This window comes from Mauremys reevesii, linkage group 5 (genome assembly GCF_016161935.1).
Source record: "Mauremys reevesii isolate NIE-2019 linkage group 5, ASM1616193v1, whole genome shotgun sequence".
In the NCBI taxonomy this organism is placed as follows: Eukaryota; Metazoa; Chordata; order Testudines; family Geoemydidae; genus Mauremys; species Mauremys reevesii.
In genome coordinates this window covers 35,947,651-35,970,431 of record NC_052627.1, presented here as the reverse complement: position 1 = coordinate 35,970,431, position 22,781 = coordinate 35,947,651, and the positions used below count along the sequence as shown (strand labels likewise).

General features: G+C 46.0%; 1 long non-coding RNA gene across 1 annotated transcript; it reads left to right on the top strand.

Annotated features, from left to right (window-relative positions):
- The first annotated feature begins 697 nt into the window (after window positions 1–697).
- LOC120406951 lies at window positions 698–22,563 on the top strand. Its single transcript, XR_005599687.1, has 3 exons — window positions 698–957; window positions 19,643–19,908; window positions 21,851–22,563. It is a non-coding gene; the product is annotated as an uncharacterized LOC120406951 (long non-coding RNA).
- The last annotated feature ends 218 nt before the right edge of the window (window positions 22,564–22,781 follow it).

Below are 22,781 nucleotides of genomic sequence, written 5' to 3'. Positions count from 1 at the left end.
ACTGGGCTCTAAGGAGTTAATAGAGCCCCAAAGAGGTTGCACAGGAGGCAGCCAATCAGAGAAGGGCTGAAGAGAGCAGCCAATCAGGAACAAACGGACCCATATAAAAAAGAAGCTGCAGGGCAGAGGAAAGTAGTTCTCTGTGGGGAGACTAGGGAGGGAGGATGGTGTCTCTGGAGGGCTGAGAGAACTGCCAGCATATTAGACAGAGCAGTGCTGCTAGCAGGATCTGGGGGAGGGAGAGGCAGTTCCTGGCTGACTGCTGAGGTTTGCAGGCTGAGGCCCTGAGGCAGGGGCGGCTCTACAAAGTAGGCTGCCCCAAGCAGCGCGGAGCACTGCGCCGCCCTTCCCCAGTCCCGCGGCGGGTCCCCTCTTCCCGCGGCTCCGGCATCCTGGGGAGGGCGGCATTTGGCTCCGGTGGAGCTCCCGCCGGCATGCCTGCGGCAGGTCCACCGGAGCCCGGGACGAGCGGACCTGCCGCAGCCGCGCCTGCGGAGCTCAACCGAGCCGCGGGAAGACGGGACCCGCCGCAGGCATGTCTGCGGCAGGTCCGCTCGTCCCGGGCTCCGGTGGACCTGCCGCGGGCATGCCAGCGGGAGCTCCACCGGAGCCAAATGACGCCCTCCCCAGGATGCCGCCCCAAGCGGGCGCTTGGCCCGCTGGTGCCTAGAGCCGCCCCTGCCCTGAGGCAAGGGCAAAGAGGATGCTGGGGCTATGAGGAAGTGGCCAGATAATATGCTGCAGTGGTCACCAAGGGAAGTGGCTGAACAGCAGACTGCAGGTCCTCTGGAAAGGGGGAACACAGTGTATGGCATGGCCAGAGGGCTGTGTCACTGAAGAGGACATCCTGGTCCTTGGAGAGATCTGGGTCCTAGAGCAGGAGTGATGGTGGTGAGACACCACCTGAAGAAGGTGCAAAGCTAACTCCCAAAACAGCCAGCAGGAGGTGCCAAAGTGGTGAGTTAACCCTGTTACAGGATGGTATAAGAAAAAGGACTTTTTGTGGATTATTATTTGATAATTTCACGCAGTTATCTTGAGTTAGTTGAATCTAACTTGGACATGGAAATTACTATTCTAGGGGGGATAAATAAGGATGTCTCTTTCTGCATGCCTGTCATCACCTCCTGATTCCTGAGTAGTAATACATACATGAATGACAGGTGAACTATTCATTGTGGTTAAATCTGATCTTGTCAAGATCTGTTCACTAGAATGTATTAATTGCTAGAGTGATAAGTGTATCTCTCGAGTGATTTTTCCCCCCCCCTTGATATTTGGCTATTTTGTATACATCTAAAAGTGTTCGAGTGCTCTTATATGTTGTTACATAGGTTCTCACAGGATACATTAATGTTTTATTTTCCTTTGCATCTTCTCATATAAATCACTGTTTTTGTGATTCAGAAGTGTTGCTTGTTTGCGTAATAACTGTTTTACAGTTTTTGTAATAATACTAAAAAGATGTGCATGGCACTTTATAGACAAACAAGAATGACAGGGCCCCACTCCAAGGAGCCCAATGTTTTACGCATCACTTGAGGGATTTTTAGTCATTGGAGCAGTCCAATGAAGTACAACACTTGCAAAATTAGGCCCTAAATTATGGAAATCTATATTTGCAAAGGTGTAGCAAGCAGGGGCAGCTCCAGGCCCCAGCACGCCAAGCGCGTGCTTGGGGCGGCAAGCCGCGGGGAGGGGGGGGCTCTGCCGGTGCTGCAAGGGTGGCAGGCAGGCCGCCTTTGGCAGTGGACCTGCAGAGGGTCTGCTGGTCCCACGGCTTCGGCGGACCTGCGGAGGGTCCGCTGGTCCCACGGCTTCGGCGGACCTCCCGCAGGCAAGCCGCCGAAGGCAGCCTACCTGCCGTGCTTGGGGCAGCAAAATGCCTAGAGCCGCCCCTGGTAGCAAGAGCTCTGCATGTGCTTAGTCATAGATTTGTTTCCTTGGCACTGTCTGTGAAAGTCTTTTTCTAGTTCTTGTATCCAGTGTTAATTAACTGGAGGATTAAGGTATGGGGTGGAGGATACACGCATTCCCTCTGTCAGGTTCTGCCTTCAGGTAGTGAGACCTAGTGATTGGACTGGAGGTCAAAGCAGGACATAGGGTCAGGACTGGAACAAGGGTGGTGCTGGAGTCAGGATCTGGGGACAGGCAAGGGACAGAACCGAGATCAGAGTCCATAGACAAGCCAGAATCAGTGCCACAGCCGGAGTCTAGATGTAAGCCACAGGTCTAAGCCAGATGGTCAGATTCCAAGGGCAGGCCAAGTCAGTACCATAGCTGGGGACCAGGTACAGAAAGGGGTGCCAGTCCTCCAGGATTGTCCTGGAGTCTCCAGGAATTAAAGATTGTCATGTGATGAAACCTCCAGGAATACGTGCAACCAAAATTGGCAACCTTAGGTACAGGGCAAAGGTTGAAGCTGGGTAGTCAGAGGAGGGTCAGGAAGCAAGGCAAGGCTGGAGCGAATCAGTAAGCCAGGTCAGAGTAGGGCAAGGACAAGACCGGAACGAGGTTGGGGAGGAACAGGATCAGGAGCATGCTGGGAGTCGTGAGTTTGATACACTGCAAGACGGTTCCTGGCCAAGTAGTGCTGTTGTACAGACTGATCTGCATCTCTGAGAGGGTGGGGAAATACCCGTGCCTGAGGGTCATCTGACCCAGGTTCTATTCCAGGCAGGGGCGGCTCTAGACACCAGCGCGCCAAGCAGGCGCTTGGGGCGGCCGTTTCCCGGGGGGGCAGCATTTGGCTCCGGTGGAGCTCCCGCCGGCATGCCTGTGGCAGGTCCACCGGAGCCCGGGACGAGCGGACCTGCCGCAGGCATGACTGCGGCGGGTCCCGTCTTCCCGCGGCTCCAGTTGAGCTCCCGCAGGCATGACTGCGGCAGGTCCGCTCGTCCCGGGCTCCGGTGGACCTGCCGCAGGCATGCCGGCAGGAGCTCAACCGGAGCCGCGGGAAGAGGGGACCCGCCGCGGGACCGGGGAAGGGCGGCGCAGCGCTCCGCGCTGCTTGGGGCAGCCCGATTTCTAGAGCCGCCCCTGACTCCAGGGTAGGCTGCTGCAGCATGCCTGAAGCCATACACCCCCTCTGAATTCCTCCCTTCTCTCACTAGTGGTTAATCAATTTAGTAAATTTGAACAATCCTTCTAATTTCAATTCCTGGGGAAAACAGTGCCTGAAGGCTGACTCTCTGCAGGGTCTGTGGGAAGAATGTTAGTGCAGCTGGGTTGCTGCTGCATGAGTGGTGACTCACCTCACCCCTGTTAGAGGGGTGCTGAGTGAGCAGCCCTGGTTTAGCTGCAGATTTGCCTCAGACTCTCCTCTGAATTCTGTAGTTTAATCCACTTTATTTACTAGGTGGAAGACTACATAAATTGGTGGTCAGATTTATGTATGGTTGTAAAATGTTTGAAATAGTCCTGCTCAGAGTAAGCCGCTGTAAAATGAGGGACATATTAGCAAATAATGCAATAAAAGTGTTGCATGCAAAAGAAGTACCATGTTTTATCCAACAACTGAAGTGGTGATTTTTATTCAGACTATAGTTTATAAAACTGTATTTCTTAAATTAATTTAGTGCTTGCAGGGGCGGCTCTAGCTTTTTTTCCGCCCCAAGCATGGCAGTCAGACTGCCTTCGGCGGCTTGCCTGCGGAAGGTCTGCCGGTACCCACCGCCGAATTGCTGCCAAATCCGGGGACCTCCTGCAGGCATGCAGCTGAAGGCTGCCTGACTGCCACCAAAGGCTGCCTGGCTTGCTGCCCCAGGCATGCACTTGAAGCGCTGGTGCCTGGAGCTGCCACTGAGTGCTTGTGAAAGGTGCTTGATTGGCAACCCTGGAGAATTCAGTTCTGTAAATATATCCACAGGACAGCAGCACCACAGTGTCTAAGTTCTGACCTCTAGGGACCCCAGGTGATGAGGTTACTTTGTAAGGGGAGGAGGGTAGCTAAGTCTATATCCTCGTTCAGTCATTAGCCTCTCTAGATTCACCATCTTTGTTGTCAGTTTTCTATTGTGTGCATGTTCTTATCAGAAGCTAGACTACAGCAGCCACCTATGATATTTAAATATAGACCACTAAATAATGAACTTTTTTATTACTATCAAACTGATGAGGATTTGAATTAGTGACCTAGAAGTGAAAGGCTTTGCGGTATTCCCTGACCCCACCACACACAATTTAGACTATTAATTTTATGAATCAATATTTATTTTATAAAAAGGGTGACTGCTCAGTGCAGTGACATTTTCTCCACCCTTCTTAAATTTAAAAAGAGATACAACAAAATTTACAAACACTTGACTTTAAGACTTTTATAACTTTTTCAAGACAACATGCCTTACAAACTGGAAACATATATATCTTTAAATTATTTGGATACACTTTGCCAATGATAAAAGAAAAAATAAAGTATTGAATTTAATTAATGAGCTCCTTCACCCTCTCCGTTTCATGTAACTTAACCATATTATGATAATAAAATAATATTCTATTAATTTTGCACAGCTAGTGTCTGCCAATAATTTTTAAAGTATCACTGTTTATCCTGTGAGGCGTTTTTCATTAATTGCTGTTGTCTTTTATTTACTTCATAATATCTGACATCTAGTTTTATAGCTGTTTCATTACAGATTTTGGTTGATATGAATTCATAAGCTATATTACATTTTAAGTTGCAAGGTGGATCTGATATTCCATTACATTGGCTTGGCAAGCATGTATATTCTTTTACGGCCTCTGTTTTAATCCTGCCTTTAAATGTCTTGACCTAAATAAAGATAATCCATTCAAAATCCTCTTTGCTTCATTTTCTCCTGAGCTTCTTTTGTGTTTCACTTTGTATTTTTATACTCACTGAATATGACAGTGGGGATACCTGCATTCTAAAACTTTACATATAAGACTAATGTACTCTTTTTATTGCAAACAATTATTTGTCTTGCTCAGATGTACTAAGTTAAAAATCTACAAAATCTTTAAGGAGATCACTCAGAGGTCAAGCAAAAACATGTAATTAGCTATGGACAGAGAAGACTGAGTCTTATTAATCTTTTCTCTGACTCTTGTAGTGAAGACACGTGTAGAGCCAGATCCATTGAAGCAGTATAGCCACTCTGTACACCACCACCCATCTGGCCTAAAACTGGTTTAAATGGCCCAGGGAAGGTGATCCTCCAGTAATGTATAACACAACACAGGAATTTTACACCATTTTCTCCCTCTCGGTGGGGTAGCAAAAGAAAGGGAGAGAGAAGGAGGGATTCTGAAGGAAAGAGTATGTGACTGAGACACCCTTGTGCAACACAGTCCTCTGACTTTAGTGCTCCTCTCACATTCAGTGTAAATTAGAGTAGCCATTAGAGAAAATTGAGAAGCACCAGAATCAGGGGCATGCAAAGATACGCTTTAAATCAATTTGTACACTTCCAGATCTGGCTACTAACTACAGTTAGCATCAGTAAATCATAACATCAGTGAGTGTATAGACCCCATTTGGATCAGAGTATTTCTATGTGTTTAATTTTACATGCCATATATATACTTGTTGTTTAGCCTGTTCGCTAATAAGCCGACTCCCCCAAAATGGATAGGTAAAAATAGCAAAAACTGTATGACCCTTTCATAAGCCAACCCTATATTTCAGAGGTTGGAAAACTTTGGCTCCCGGCCAGTCAGGGTAAGCCGCTGGCTGGTTGGGATGTTTTGTTTACCTGGAGCATCTGCGGGCATGGAGCCCCTCAGATCCCTGTGGCCACAGTTCGCTATTCCCAGCCAATGGGAACTGCAGGAAGTGCCACTGTGTCTGGCTGTCTCTGGGGCTTCCTTGCTCCCTTCTGTCACTCTGTGTGCTTCTGTGGTATTTCGGCTGCTTCTTTGTCTCTCACACAGAGCTCCAATCAGATCAATCCCCCAACCCTGCATTTGTTATCAAACCATTGGAAAACCCCTTGGACTGCATAGCCTACCCACTACCCAGACTTGCATGCAGTCTAGATCTTAGGCAGAGGTTTTCCATTGTTTCATCTATCACTAAACAAAGGGCATTTAATTGTTCCTTCAGTTAACCTGAAACGAAGGCAGCTGTCATGCCCAACAATTTCAACAAGGTGGCATGATTGCTGAGCTTCCAAGCATAACAATATATAGCTGCATAGGACATGAACGTTTAAGGAGCTCTCTTGAAAAAGTAAAATTGTATTTATAGTGGCCTTTTTCATTGTATCCAGAAGCTGTCTTGACTGCCAGCTGCACTAGTCTTTCCCACAGCAGTTTACTGACCCTTGATACACAGATGACCCCTCCTTCAGGCCTTTTTTGCTAATCTCATTCCCACCTCCTGCATTGCTTTAGAGAAACTAGGAGCAGAGCAGGAATGGAGCATTGACATAAATCAGGGACCATGAATGAACTATAAAGTTTCTGATTAATATCTGCCTCTGAGTGTTTGTCTATGACAAGAGGCCAGCCAGCTAGAGAGTGACAAGAAAAGCAGGATAGAGAACAAGAGCTCCGCTCAGGGAAGGTCACAGCAAAGGTCAATGAACTTCCCCTGTGAGAATGAGTGTGCCACCAGATAATGGGCAACACCAATAGATGGACATTCAAGAGATTTGATTCATTACACTTATTAAATAAGAAAACAAAACCTTTTAAAGCTCTACTGTGAGCATGTTGTAGGACTAAAAAGCCCTCTGTCAAGTCTTACAATTTATGGTAATATGTTGTCCTGCACATATAAAACTCTTCTAATTGTTACTAAATATCCCTCAGAAGTATAGATGGCTATTTAATTTGGGAGCTTTTATTAATTGATTGGTTAATTATTATACTCCTTGGCTTCTTCATGCATAACAGTGAAATCACACATTATGCTTTCCACTTCAGAATGTAGCAACCAACAAATAAAATTGAGTAACATAGAAAGGGGGAGCATAGTTTAATAGTTAGAACAGGGGTAAAGGAGTCCTAAGTTTCTTCAATCCTGCCTCCCTTTCATCCTGTAAAATGGGCATAATAATGTTCAGTGTTACTGCGCCTCACTGGGATGTTGCAAGACTTCATTCATTCCTGTCAATGAAGCTGGAAGATATTAAAGAACTGCAGGATATTGTTGTTTTATTGAAAGTTCTGCAAAATACAGCAGACAGAATTCAAATCCAAGAACTTTGGACTAGATTAACCAGGGCATTTAGTCCTTTTCCACCATTCCAGCAATACAAAGTAGTTGTAAACATAATTTAAACAGATGGATACATTAGATTTACTGCTCCTTAGTGTTCCCGAAGAGGCACAAAGCAGCCAGAAAGTACTGGTGCGGTGGTCCCCAACCTTTTTCGTCTGGCAGGCACCAGACAAGCCACGGAGGACCGTGGCAGCGGACGAGCATCTGCCAAAATGCCACCGACAAGCAGCAACATCAATAGGGGTTGCTGCCAAAATGCCGCCGACAAGCAGTGTCATCCAGAGGCGCTGCCGAAAATCGGCGGCATTTTGGCGGTGATGCCTCTGGATGACACAGCTTGTTGGTGGCATTTTGGCGGATGCTCATCCGCCGGCCAGTACGTGGGCGCACTTAGATGCCCCGGCAGGCGCCATGGCGCCCGCGGGCACCGTGTTGGGGACCCCTGTACTGGTGAATCTGACCCACGGTATAATTTGATTTTTTGGCTGTGTAGTAAGGAGCACTGTACTTGCACATGGCACAGTCATGTCACCTGCAAGCAACATGGATCTGTTGAAAATGATTCTGCCCATTCAATAGCTGCTTGTCTTAGAAACACAAAAAATTAATGAAGTTATAGGTTAGACTTTTGAGAGGGCAGAATATCATTCTGAGATTGTCCCTTAAACTACTTTATGATGTGAATTGGTAACCTTTTGAAAGCCAAAGGAATTTTTGGATTTCAATGCTATGAAAATACCAACTGACTAAATCAGTAAACATATATTTATTCGAAGATTAAAAAAAAAAAGATAAGGCTCTTTACATTTTAAAAGCATTGCAGTAGCATTGACTAATGAATTCTCACAACACTCCAGTGAGGTAGGTGGATAAGTACTATTATCCCTAGGTGATAGATGAGGACCCTGGCATACAGAGGCTATGTGAGTCAGGTGCCCACCTCCAGTTGAATTTCAATGGGATTTGGGTACCTAATTTCTGTAGGTTCCTTTGAAAATTCCGGTCAGTGTTTAAGTGACTTGCTCGAGAACACAAAGCAATAGTATCAAAGCCATCATTAGAATTATCAGTCACGTTTGTTACAATAGTGCCTAAGGTCCAACCAAGAATAATGCTCCATTGTACTGGACAAACTTTATAGCAGACTGTCTCTATCCCAAAGAGCTTATAATATAAATCAACAAGACAGATACAGAGTAGGGGAAAAGGTATAACATACAAGCATGGTGAACAATGTGATAAGAGCAAATGTCATGTTGGTTTCACTTTACATGTAAACAGATAAATGGCTAAACATCTCTTGTCTGACACAAACCTAATTTTTCACCTTTGCTGGTGACCAATCCCCATAAACAGAGTTTAAGAACACAGTATCTGTCATAGTCTTTGCACTCCCTTGCCAGTTGGCATTAAGAGATTCTTGGGTCCCTGAGTTCTAATGTTGCAGCCCCATATTCAGTCCTCTGGAGGATGTTCAGGATCTTTCTAATCTACTAGTTTAGCACACATCATCTTAGTATATAACCTGAGGATTCAGGTTGTTTTCTTATATAGGCTTGATTTAAAATTCTAGGCTGAGTAAATGCTAACATGTAGTTGCAGGGAGCACTGAAGTGGCATGTTGCATTTTGATTTAGGGAGCCATTTGGATGTCAAAGGCTAAGGATGACACAGGTACTGAGATCAGCAGCTGGTGTAAATTGGAATACCTCCACTGAAGTCAATAGAGCTGCACTGATTTACTGGCCCAGGACAAATTTTAGTCCAATGGATACTGGAAAAATATACTGTGACTGCTGGTGACAATGCAGTAGAGCAGTGGTTCTCAAACTTTTTATACTGGTGACCCCTTTCACGTGGTAAATCTCTGAATATAAATTAAAAATGGGGGTTTAATTTAATTGAATGGGGGCTGTGGCGGTCAGCCCCTCACATAGCTGACAGAGAGCTCACGACCCCCATGTAATAACCCCCAGTTTAAGAACCTCTGGGCAAGGTCATGTTTTTTATATGATGGGTACAGATTAAGCCCATTACTACTTGTCTTACCTTGAGATGACATGGTGAACAATCAATCACTGTCCTTTCTATAGCAGCCCTTAATATATCTGAAGACTGTTATCAGTCTTCTTTTCTCAAGACTAAACACCCCAGTTTTTTAACACTTCCTCATAGGTCACATTTTCTAAACTGTTTATTCTTTTTGTTGCTTTCCTGGGACTTTCTCCAGTTAATCCACATCTTTCCTAAAGTGTGGTGTCCAGAACTGTGCACAGTACTCCAGCAGAGGCCTCACCAGTACCAGCTAGAGCAGAACAGTTACCACCTGTGTCTTATGTACAACATGCCTGTTAACACACCCTAGAATATTAGCCTTTTTTGCAACAGAATCTCATTGTCGACTCCTATTCAGTTTGTCTGTAATCCACTATAACTCCTAGATCCCAGCAGTACTACTAGCCAGTTATTCTCCGTTTTTATTTTTGCATTTGATGGTTCCTTCTGAAGTGTAGTATTTTTCACTTGTCTTTATTGAATTTCATCTTATTGATTTCAGACCAACTCTCCAATTTGTCCAGATTGTTTTGTTTTGAATTCTACTCCTGTCCTCCAAAGTGCTTTCAATACCTCCTGGCTTGGTGCCATCTACAAATTTCATAATCATTGTCTCTGCTCCCTTATCCAAGGCATTAATGAAAACATTGAATAGTATCAGACCCAGGACATACCTCTGTGGCACCCCAGTACATATGTTCTCCCAGTTTGACAGTGAACCATTGATAACTACTCTTTGAATACAGTCTTTCACCCAGTTGTGCATCCACTTCATAGTAACTTCATCTACACCACATTTCTCTAGTTTGTTTATGAGACTGTCATGTCAGACTGTGCCAAAAGCCTTACTAAAATCAAATCTACAGGCCACAAACTCTATCAAAGAAGGAAATTAGGTTGGTTTGGCATGATTTGTTCTTGACAAATCCTTGCTGACTATTCCTTATAACCCTATTGTCCTCTAGGTGCTTACAAATTGATTAATATTTTTTTCCAGTATCTGGTGCTGGGGGGGAAGGAGGAATGGCTGGGCTGGCAGGCTCCCTACCTGGCTCTGACCGGTATGTCCTGGCAGCTCCTAGGGGGAGGGGCAGCCAGGGGGGCTCCATGCGCTGCTCCTGCCACAAGCACTGGCTCCGCAGCGCCCACTGGCTGGGGACTGTAGGCAGCATGCAGAGTCCTCTAGCCCCTCCACCTAGGAGCTGGAGGGACATACTGTGGGGAGGAGAGGGCTCCCCGGCTCCCACCGGCAAGAGCCACCCCACACCCCAACCTCAGCCTGGAGCTCCAGCCCTGAGCCCCCTCCCACACACCCAAGCTGCTGCTGCTGGCCCAGGTGCTGCTGAGCTCGGGCAGCCCCTAGGGCAGAGGTCGGCAACCTTTCAGATGTGGTGTGCCAAGTCTTCATTTATTCATTCCGATTTAAGGTTTTGCGTGCCAGTAATACATTTTAACATTTTAAGAAGGTCTCTTTCTCTAAGTCTATAATATATAACTAAACTATTGTTGTATGTAAAGTAAATAAGGTTTTTAAAAAGTTTAAGAAGCTTCATTTAAAATTAAATTAAAATGCAGAACCCTCAGACCAGTGGCCAGGACCCAGGCAGTGTGAGTGCCACTGAAAATCAGCTTGCACTAGGTTGCCTACCCCTGCCCTAGGGTGACCAGATAGCAAGTGTGAAAAATCAGGATGGGGGTGAGGGGTAATAGGAGCCTATATAAGAAAAAGCTCCAAATATTGAGACTGTCCCTATAAAATCAGGACATCTGGTCACCCTAACAGCCCCTGAGCCAGCACCAGCTGCTGCAGACGTCACAGGAAGTCATGGAATTGATGACTTCCATGACAGACAGGCAGCCTTACCTTTTATGTCTCTTGTTAGGTATAACTGATTTTGTATCTTGCCTTTTTGAGATTGTCCCTATGTGCTTATGCTATTCTTTTGTACTCATCCTTAGCAATTTTTCTATATTTCCACTTTTGTAAAATTCCTTTTCGATTTTCATATAATTAAAGAGCTCTTGATTGAGCCATATTGGCCTCTTACTTTTCTTCCTATCTTTCTTTAGCATCAAATAGTGTGTTGTGCCTTTAATATTGTCTCTTTGAGAAACTCAGCTGTCCTGTATCAGAAGGGTAGCTGTGTTAGTCTGGATCTGTAAAAGCAACAAAGAATCCTGTGGCACCTTATAGACTAACAGACGTTTTGCAGCATGAGCCCCATCAGCTGTCCTGAACTCCTTTTTCCCTTAAACTTTCTTCACATGGGACCTTAGTTACCTGTTCTCGGAGTTTGTTAAAGTTTGCTTCTTTGAAGTCCATTATCCTTATTCTATTGCTCTCACTCCTAGCTTTCTTTAGAATCATGAAATCTATTATTTAATGTTCACTTTCATCCAAATTGCCCCCAGCCTTCAGATTCACAACCAATTCTTCCCTGTTAGTTAGAATCAAATCTAAAATGACCGTCCCATTTTATTTCCACCTCCACCTTCTGAAACAAAAATTGGTCTCTAATATATTCCAAGAACTTATTGGATATGTTGTCTTTTGCCATGTTACTTTTCCAACAGATGCCTCAGTAGCTAAAGTTCCCCAGTGCCACAGCGTCTTGTGTTTGAATATTTGTGTTATTTGTCCTAGAAATGCCTCGTTTACCTTGGCCTCTTGATTTGGTGATCCATGATGTTCCCCCTGTTTTTTTTCCCCCTTTTTACTTTCACTCAGCCTCTCAAGTGGTCTGCCTCTCACCTCCTTCTGGATCTCAGAACAAGTGTGTATATATATTCTTAGTGTATAACAACATAATGTTCATATTGGGACAAACCAATAGTCCATCTAGTCCAGTACCCTATCTTACAACAGTGGCCAGTACCAGATGCTTCAGAGGGAATGAACAGAACAGGGCAATTGTCGAATGATCCATTCCCCCATCATGCAGGTAGAGGTTTAGGGATACCCAGGTGTAACAAAGAAGCCTTTGGCGGGACATAACTGAGAGTATCAATTCAGGACAAATTGTTTAGAGCAGGGCAGTCACAGCCCAAGACTGGGGTCATTCACTACTAAGTCACACCAAACCAGCCAAACAGAGAGGACCTCAGTTTTACCCCATTGGCTAACCAGAAGTCATACAAGCAATTCCCGCAGACACTCCAGTTTTCCAGTATCACCACCAGCACCACTCCTTATGGGGATGAATGGTTATGAAAACCACTACCCCAGAAAAAGAAAGAAAAGGTTCTCCCAATCCCAAAGGACCATGCCCCAGACCCAGGTCAATGTACAAGTCAGATCTTACCCACAAATCAAGCTGTTGCCAATCCTTTAGAATCTAAAGGTTTATTTATAAAAAGAGAGAAATATAGATGCAAGTTAAAATTGGTTAAATGGAATTAAATACATACAACAATTGCAAAGTTCTTAGTTTATGCTTGATGGGATTACTGCTGATTTAAACCAATCAAGTGTCTGGAGTACAAACATCTCAGCTTGGGTGGGTCATTCAGCCCTTTGTTCAGAGCTTCAGTTTCAAACAAAGTTCCTCCAGCGGGTCAGAAGCAGGACTGAAGACAAAATGGAAGGTTTTCCAGGGCCTTTTATATCCTCTGCCATGTGGCAGGACCCCTTTGTTCTTACTGGGGAAAATCACAGCAACAAGATGGAGTTTGGAGTCACATGGGCAAGTCACATGTCCATGCATGACTCAGTTTGCAGGTGGCAGCCATTGCTCATGTGCTGCCTTGAATGTTCACAGGAAGGCTCCGCAGATGTGGATTGGAGTCTCCCAAGGTCCATTGTCACTTAAGTGTTTCTTGATAGGACTATTTTGAGTAAATGCCCATTCTCAAGAAACTGACTAACTGCTTCACTGGTGCTACTTAGAATTGCTTCACTGGTGCTACTTACAAACACATTGAGAAACAAGTACATAGCCAATATTCATAACTTCAAATACAAAAATACACACATACAAACACCATAATCATAATCAGCAAATTACAACTTTCCATAGATACCTTACTTGATCTCCTTTGTACAAGATTTGGTGCCACTATAGGACCTTGGTTGCAAAAATGATCTATACAGTCACAGTTCATGTCAATAACATCATACCAGGCATGATGTTGCACCCCAACCACCTTGGCTGATAGCCATTTATGGACCCATCCTGCATGAACTTATCTAATTCTTTTTTTTAATGCAGTTATACTTTTTGGCCTTCTCATTGCCATGGGGTGTTGTGTTCCACAGCTTGACACTGTGTTTTGTGAAGAGGCACTTACTTATGTATGTTTTTGAAACCTGTTGCCTATTAATTTCATTGAGTGACCCTGGTTCTTGTGTTATATGAAAGGGTAAATAACACCACACCCTGAGCATCTGTGTATAACTGCAGCCTGCCAGCCACACTCCAGTCACATTCTAGATTCCACCAGCCTTGGTTACTACTTGTAGTGTGACCCCAACACACTCTCATTCTCAAATTTCCCAAAGATGTATGTTCTGCACTGTCCAGTCCTCTCTTAGACAGTTCAGATATTACAGGTCTGTTGGAGTCAATGTCTGACCTCTTGCTACTTTAATTGGCATTACCAAACAATTCAGTTTAAACACAATACTGGATTAGTTTTGATTAAAGAATAAAACAAGTTTATTTAACTACAGAGAGGTTTTAAGTGAGTACAAGTACAATGTATTTAAATCAAAATGGTTTCAAGAGAAATAAAGATAAAATGCTTCCTAGTAGCTAAGACTTACCAAACTAGACTTGGTTCAAGATGTATTGCTGACCAAATTTCAGGTCAGGATCTCTCCCAAAGTCCAAGGGCTGGTTTCTTTGTCATCTTAGGTGAAAGGGAGAGTAAGAAAGATGGGCAAAAACACCCTAGGCTCTCTCCCTCTCACTCTTATAGTCCAGTCACCCTTTGAAAGGCATTTTCCTAACAGTTACCCCTAGATAAAGTTCCTTCCAGTTGTGAGAATGGAGACAAGGAGTCTCCTGGTGAAAGAGGTTCCATGTTATTATTTGTTGAAATGCAGATCAATCTGTTCCTGTCCCCCTTTCGCTGACAAAGAATAGCCACTTGATATGTGATTGACAATCAACTTTGACACCTGGCTAGAGGCATCAGCTTGTCTTTTGTACGTGAGGAACAGGTTGATTCCCTCCAAAGACTTGATTGGTAAACCCATTTAAGTCATTTCAGCTTGTTCATAACTGTACATTACAGTATGATATTATTGACTAGAGAGTTATTAGTTTTCAAGTGATACTTTTCAAGGCATATTTTGTACAAAGATTATTACAGTAGAGTGTAGGGTGTGAATGCAGGCGTGCATTCCGTCACAGTGTCTTCTGTTTACAAGCAAGCGGCTTGATCACACTCCCAAACAGCTGCCAGAACTGCCAATCAGTTCACCCACAGCTGCAACCAAGAGAGAAAACAAGACCTGCTATAAAGATGAGTACAGAGATGGAAAGGGAGGCCAAAAGGCCTGAGATATCAAAGGAGTAACAGCCCTGCAACAGGCTGCCTCTAAGAAAACTGCCAGGAGGCTGAAGGAGACTGCAAACCCAAAAGTGTACCAGCTGATAGGCTTAATTGGAGCTGAGGGTCCAGGAACTGAGACCAAACTAAGGATGGTCAGTTAAGAGAAACTGAGACCCCTCAAAAGACCACACCAAGAGATGGTGAAAGCCCCCTTCGTCATCTCTTTTCTAAGCTGAACTGTTCCATTCTTTTTAACCTCTCCTCATATGGAAGTTGTTCCATAACTCAATCATCTTTGTTGCTCTTCTCTCTACCTCTTCTAATTCTAATACCTTTTTTGAGATGGGGTGACCAGAACTGCACATGGTATTCCAGGTGTGGGAGTCCTGTGGGTTTACATAGTGACATGATATTTTCTGCCTTATTATCTATCCCTGGGGTTCTCAAACTGCATTGCACTGCAACCCCCTTCTGCCAACAAAGATACTACATGACCCTGAGAGGAGGGTGGAGATCGAGCCTCGGGTGGAGGGGGCTGCAGCCTGAGTCCCGCCACCCTGGGGGGGTGGGAGGAGTTTGGGCATCAGCTTCAGCCCTGTGTACCAGCAAGTCTAATGCTGGCCCTGGTGACCCCATTAAAATGGGTTTGCAACCCACTTTGGGGTCCCAACCCTCAGTTTGAGAATCACTGATCCATCCCTTTCTTAAGGGTTCCTAACATTCTGTTAGCTTTTTGACTGCCAGTGCACATTGAGCAGATGTTTTTGGAGGACCATGCACAATGACTCCAAGATCTTTCTTGAGTGGTAGCAGCTAATTTAGAACCAATCTTTTTGTATGTATAACTGGGGATTATCTTTTCCAATGTGCATTATTTTGCATCTATCAATATTGAATTTCATCTGCCATTGTGTTGCCCAGTCACACAGTTTTGTCAGATCCCTCTGTAACTCTTCGCAGTTTGCTTTGGATGTAGCTATCTTGAGTAATTTAGTATCATATGCAAACTTCGCCACCTCACTCTTTTACCTCCTTTTCCTGATCACTTACTAATATGTTGAAAAGCATGGGCCCCAGTACAGATACTTGGGGGACTCTGCTGCTTACTGCTCTAGTGTGAAAAATTACCATTTTATATTTATCCTTTTATTTCCTTTTTTTTTTACCAGTTACTGGTCCATGAAAGGATCTTCCTATGATTGCCTACTTTGCTTAAGAGCCTTTGGTGAGGGACCTTGTCAAAGGCTTTCTGAAAATCCAAGTACACTGTATCCACTGGATCAACCTTGTCCACGTTTGTTGACACCCTCAAAGAATTCCAATAGACTGGTGAAGTGTGATTTCCCTTTACAAAAGCTATGTTGGCTTTTACCTAACATATATTCATCTATGTTTTTGATAATTCTATTCCTTATTATAGTTTTAACCAATTTGCCTAGTAGTAACTTCAGGCTTACCAGCCTTTAATTGCCAGAATTGCCTCTGGAGCCCTTACTAAAAATCAGTGTCATGTTAGCTACCCACCAGTCATCTGGTACAGAGGCTGATTTAAACAATAGGTTACATACCACAGTTAGTGGTTCTGCAATTTCATATTTGAGTTCCTTCAGAACTCTTGGGTGAATGGGTCCTGGTGATTTATTACTATCTAATATATCAATTAGTTCCAAAACCTCCTTCATTAAAACCTCCATCTGGGACAGTTTCTCAGATTTGTCACCTAAAAAGAATGGCTCAGGTGTAGGAATCTCTGACATCCTCTGCAGTGAAGATAGATGCAAAAAAATTCATTTAGTTTCTCTGCAGTGGCCTTTTCTTCCTTGAGTGCTCCTTTAGCATCCTGATTGTTTGGAAGGATTCCTGCTTCTGATGTACTTTATTTTTTTTTTCTATTTTTTGTGTCTTTTGCTTGCTACTCTTCAAATATCATTAGGCAGGCCAAAAAAGTACTTGACTTGTCAGTTTGTTCCTTTCTGTTTTCCTATTATTAAAGGCATTTTTGCCTTTTACCGTCTCTTTTTTACTTTGCTTTTTAGCCATGCAACACCTCCTCCTCTCCCCCCCCCCACCTGTCCTTCCTGAACAAGCAATGGTCCATAGATGGCACGTGATTCTTGTGTCTAGGGAGGCTGGGTGCAAGCACCAGAAGCTCCATAGAAGTGGGGGTGCACCAGACTGTGGCCCTGTACCCCACCCCACCCACACTGTGCCTCTTCCCCAGAAGCCCTCACCCACCCACCGCTCATTCTGCTCTCCCCTTCCCTGAGGCCCCTCTGCCCACTCCTCTCCATAAGATGACCAGGTGCCCTGGTTTTTGACCAGAACACCCAGTTGAAATTGGACCCTGGTGGCTCCAGTCAACACCACTGACCGCGCCATTAAAAGCCTGGTTGGCGGTGCTTCCGGGCTAAGGCAGGCTAGCTCCGACCTGTTCTGGCATCACGCTGTGCCCTGTAAGCGAGCAGCAGGTCTGGGTCCTAGGCGGGGGGACCACAGGGTGTTCAGTTTTGTGCAGTTAAAATGTTGGCAACCCTACCTCTCCTCCCACTCCTCTCGGAGCGGCAGGTGAGGGATGGCCTTGTGGAAAGAGGCGGAGCAGGGGCATGGAGAGGCGGAGCAAGGGCAGAGCTTGGGGGCGTGGCACGGGGAAGAGGCCAAGTGTAAGCGGGGCTTCGGAGCAGAGTGCAAATGGGGCGCTGGTGCAGGCTTCTGGTGATGGTGCTCCAAAAGCGGTGGGGCTTTAGAGGTGTGCTGCATCCAGCATTTCTTGCCCCATTTGGGGAGGCCTAGCCTCTTCAAGCCTCTTCTACCCACCGCCCATGCTAAGGTCATCTATACCAATATTACAGTAATAAGATTTATCCCATCAAGTCTCTGTGATGCCAATTAAGTAATAACTTATGTACTAATACTTGTTGCATTTGTTTATAGACATCAGATGTTGAGCAGATTCCCCCACTGTTTTCTCTCTTGTTGCTCCTGTGACCTTATTGTAATTTTCCATTTTCCCCCTAACATCTAGCACTCTCTCACTTTTTTTTAATTCCTATGCGTAGGCTTTTGTTGCCTGCCCTCTTTGAGCCTAGTTTAAAGCTTTCTTTACTAGGTTGGTGAGTCAGTGTGTTAAGATGCTCTTCCCCTCCTTGGTCAGGTGGACCCCATCTCTTCCCAGCAATCCTCCTTCCCAGAGCAGAATCCTATGGTCAAGGAAGCCAAAGTCCTCCCCTTGACACAATCTGCACAGGCATACACTGATCTCCAGGATGCGCATGTCCCTGCCTGGGCCCTTACCCTCAACTGACAGGATGGACGAGAACACCACTTGTGGCCCTGACTGCTTCACCCTCACTCCCAGGACCATGTAATCACTGCTGATCTGCTCGAGATTATCCCTGGCAATATCATTGGTGCCCACGTGGATGAACAGCATGAGGTGGTGGTCAGAGGGATGGATGAGTCTTGACAACCTTTCTGTGACATCTCAAATGTGGGTTCCAGGCAGGCAGCACTTCTCCTGGGACATGTCAGGTTAGCAGATGCATGCCTCTGCCCCACTCCGACGGGAGTCCCTGACCACCTACATTTCCTCCTCTTGGATGTGGTGGCTGTGAGCCTCCCAGCCTTGGGGGCAGGTGACTCCTCTTCCTCAGCCATTGGGGTCTGCGCCTCTCCTTCTGTTGTCAGTACAGTGTACCACTTCTTAACCTGGGTGTGGGGTCGAGCACTGTCTACTACCCAAGGTGACCAGCAGCCAGTCTTCTCCCTGCAGAGCAGCTGGTTCTCATGCCTCCTTTGGTTTTGCTATAGTCTTTTCTAGCTAGCTAGCATCCATTCTGGACATCTCTATGTGCATCCCATCAAAGTTCATGGCTTTCAGAAACTATGCAGACAAGCCACCTCCTTCTACAGGTGGTACCTGCTTCTTAGGTGACTCCCCCAACAGACACCTCTCACAACAGATGGTTCCCCCTACCTGTCTTTCTTCAGCAGGGACATACAGGCTGCATTCCTAGCAAGTCAAGACCAGGACCTGGGTAGAAGCCTCCAGGGTCAAGATGCCTGTTTGGCCAGAGGACCCACACAAGGAGGCAGAGGAAGAGTTAGTAATAGTGTTGGCAATGTGCCATTTTCCTCTCATTGTGGGTTCCTCCATGTAGAGTATCTGGAAGTTAAGAGCCAAAAAACAACCCCTATGTCCCTGCCTTCCTCTGCTGGCAAGTCATCTGACTAATTCACTGTGGGTATGGCTACCTGGGGAGTTTAGTCCAGTGTGGAAAACGCCTGCATACACCCGACACAGTTCATTACAGTGCACTAACTTCGCATCTGTTGTGAACTTGGGAATCCTCTTTCCAAGTGTATTAAGTTTGATGCAAATGGAGTTAATTTGGTCTATTGTTAGTGTGCATTCAATGCTGGTGCACACTACTTTAGCAGTCCTCCATCTGCTATCCCACACTGCTTGGTAGGTCAGTAATGAACACCTGTTTACCTTTGCCCTCCACTGCATTGGGGTCAAGTTGCCAGTTAAACAGGAAGGGGATATCTGGTCATGAGGCTAGAACTTGGCCATTTGCTCCTGGCTTGGAATATATCAGCATTGCTATATTACTCCAGGAGCCTTACAACATACATCTAGCAGCTGCTTGGAGCCATGTTGAGACTCTAGATCTCCTCGCCATCTGGGGAGATGTGCAGGTGCAGCAAGCTGTTGGGGCCAGCCACTGGACTAAAGATCTGTTTGTGGACATTGCTAGTCAGATGTCTGCGAGGGGCTTCAAATCAGGACTCTGACCAGTGCCAGATAAAGAGCAAACAGTTCTGGAGGACTTACTTTTAAACCAAGGATTACAAACAAAAAGGTTTGGTAGTGGACTGTAACCTGTCCATGTTTCTTTTTTTGAGGACCTGGACAGGATTTTGAGCAATTGTACTACTACTGAACCCAAGGAGGCTGTTGACCCTGCTTCCCCCCTATGCCCATCCCAAAAAACGATCAGCAAGAGTCAGAGGAGGAACACAAGGAGGTCAATGAAAGACCTGTCCAGGGAAAGCCAGGATCACTTTGAGACTCAGGACCCTGATGGCGGCTGTGTAGAAGTGAGTCCAGTTCCTAGTCAGAAGCCAGGCTAGGCCTGAGGAGGCAGATCCTATGGAAGGAACCTCAACATGTAAGTATCTATCTTTACTATCTATTATTATGCTATACTGCCATGCTAGCTTCTGTTCTGGGTACCCTATGGCCTCTGCCAAAAATGGCAGATGGAGATTCCAAAAGGCTCCCACCTCACATCTCCCTACTTTGGCCTACACTGTCTATTTGCCCCCTCCTCTAGATAGGTTTTCAAATGGTGGTATGGCTGGGCAAACTGCTTCGGTGTCATGTTAAAGGCCCAGCCAGTGACTGTTTTCAAGCCCACACCACTACACATACCACCACACCCATCCATCTATTTTCTTTTCCCCTCCCTGCATCTGTCCTGCCTCATGAAACCCCAATTTAATTTGTCAGCTAAAAATGGTGTCTGGCAGAATGGTGCAGTTACGACATCTACCCCACCTCCCCTCCCACAGCATATCTGAATAATGAAAACATTCAATTGTGCAAAATTAAACTGTTTATTGAGACAATGTTTACAGGAAAAGTGTAGTAAGTCTTTTCAGTTTACATGAGGTAGGCATGGGCATTACATGCCCATACAGGTATTAATACTACAGCTTTTTGCTGAGGTATAAATGACCTGTAAAATGTATTTCTACAAGACAAGAAATTTACCTTAAGTATAGCAAAGGTCATAATGGCTTTACACAGACTTAAACACAGAGAAACTGTGAACCACGAATGCTTCAAACAATCTGTGCAGAACTCTATATTGTTCTCTGCATTTTCACCATGTCGGCAGGAGAGATGTAGCTCATGCCTTCAATTCTGCTTTATCTAAAACTTAGGTTGACCCAGCTACAATGTTCAAGGTTGTGAGAAATTTTATGCCCTGTGTGATGTAGTTAGGCTAACCTAACGCACACTGCAGATGCAACTAGGCTAACAGAAAAATTCTTCCATCAACCTAGCTACCACCCCTTAAGAGGATGGGTATACCAGAGTGACAGAAAAACCCTTCTATAGCTGTAGTAAGCATCTACACCAGGGGTTTCTCAATCTTTTTCTTTCTAAGGCCCCCCGCTACATGCTATAAAAATTTCATGGCCCATCTGTGCTACAACAAGTATTTTTTTCTGCATATGAAAACCAGGGCTAGCATTAGGGAGTAGCAAGCAGGGCAACTGCCTGGTCCCCATGCCACAGGGGGCCCCACAAAGCTAAGTTGCTCAGGCTTCAGCTTCAGAACTGTGTGGCAGGGCTTTGGGCCCTGTGCTTCAACCCTATGCAGTGGGGCTTTGGCTTTCTGCTCTGGGCTCCAGCAAGTCTAATGCCGGCCCTGCTTGGCAGCCCCCCTGAAACTTGCTTTCGGCCCACTGGAGGGCCCCAGTCCCCTGGTTGAGAACCACTGGTCTACACTACAGCGCTGAACTTGTGCCGCTGTAGTGCTTGTAGTGTAGACATACCTGAGGCTGAGAAATTGCTAGATTTTTGTTCCAGCCATTATATGGGATAACTGCATAGTCATTCCCCCCCACACCCAATATAGCTCACAATTCCCTTCCACTCCTACAGTACTTCTACAGGACCGTCTTGGTGAATAACTCCAGTGTATCTCACTACCCTTTGCCTCTTTGAATAAAGACATTCTATGGATCCTAGTCACCTGCCTCAGTGTAATGTCACTGAGGACAACCTAAAGGGGAGGTAGAAGGAATTACTATTCAGCTTGCCCCCAGCTGTCCCCTGCTAACACTCTATAAGCACTTCCAAGGCACAGCAAAACTGCAGAGCCAAACTGGGAATATAATTCCCAGCGTCCCCAGCCTCCAAAGCACAATGGCAACCCTAAACAGCATGAACTGCACAGACAAAATTCCCAATCTAGCCCTCCTCATGTACAGACCATCTGTGGGGTTCCCCCAGGATGAATCTCATGGAGGAGAAATCAGAAATACACAAGTGCTATCATAACCTCTCTGGAATATGAACAACTTTTTTTTCCCTCCTAGTCCCCCAGCCATGGCACCTGCAGCAGCCAGACCCTCAAGGACAGGGCCTCTATCAAAGGCTAAGCAGCTGGTTAACCTGAGGGGGAAGAAACAGAAAACTCAGGATAACATGTTTGCAGACCTCATTGGAGCCTCCCATACAACTCCAAAGACAATGGCAAGGTGGAGGTTGTCTGAGGTTGGAGAGGGAAAAAGAAATGGAGCTCTCCAGAGGCAGCACTACAATTGCAAAGACATTGTGGAGAAAGACAGGGATATGCAGAGGCAATATAGAAGCAGAATGCTCCGCTGCCAAGCATGCTGCTACTGGGCCCACAGATAATCCTGTGCCCTAAACCAGGACCGAGCCATGTTCTGCAGCCCCTGACAGTACAGGGTACTGGGAACACCAGCATCTGCTCCCTGCTGTAACCAGTGATGATCTGCCAAAATGCTAACAACCGGTTCCCTCCTCCTCACCCCATGAGGGGTCATGCCCCCCCCCCCAACTCCTGCCCCATCCAACCCCCACCACCATGTTCCTTGACAGCCCCCACGCTGGGACCCATGCCCTATCTACCCCCTTCCCTGTCCCCTGACTGCCCCTTGCCACCCCATCCAACCCTTTCTCTGATTCCTGATAGCACCCCAGGACCCCTACCCCATCCAACCACCCCTTCTCTGTCCCCTGACTGTCCCTGGAATCCCTACCCCTAACTGCCCCCACTGCCCCATCCAACCCCTGCTCCTTTCTGACTGCCTCCCCTCCCACACCCTTCCCCCCGTTCAATCCCCCTGGTCCCTGCCCTCTGACCGCTCCCACACTAATCCACCCTCCCCCCCCCCCTCCCCTGCCCTCTTCCAACACGCCCTCCCTGGAGATGGGAGCCGCGCCGCCCGGCCAGACCCGGGGGCCGGGCAGGCGGGAGCACCTGGAGCCAGGCAGGCGGGA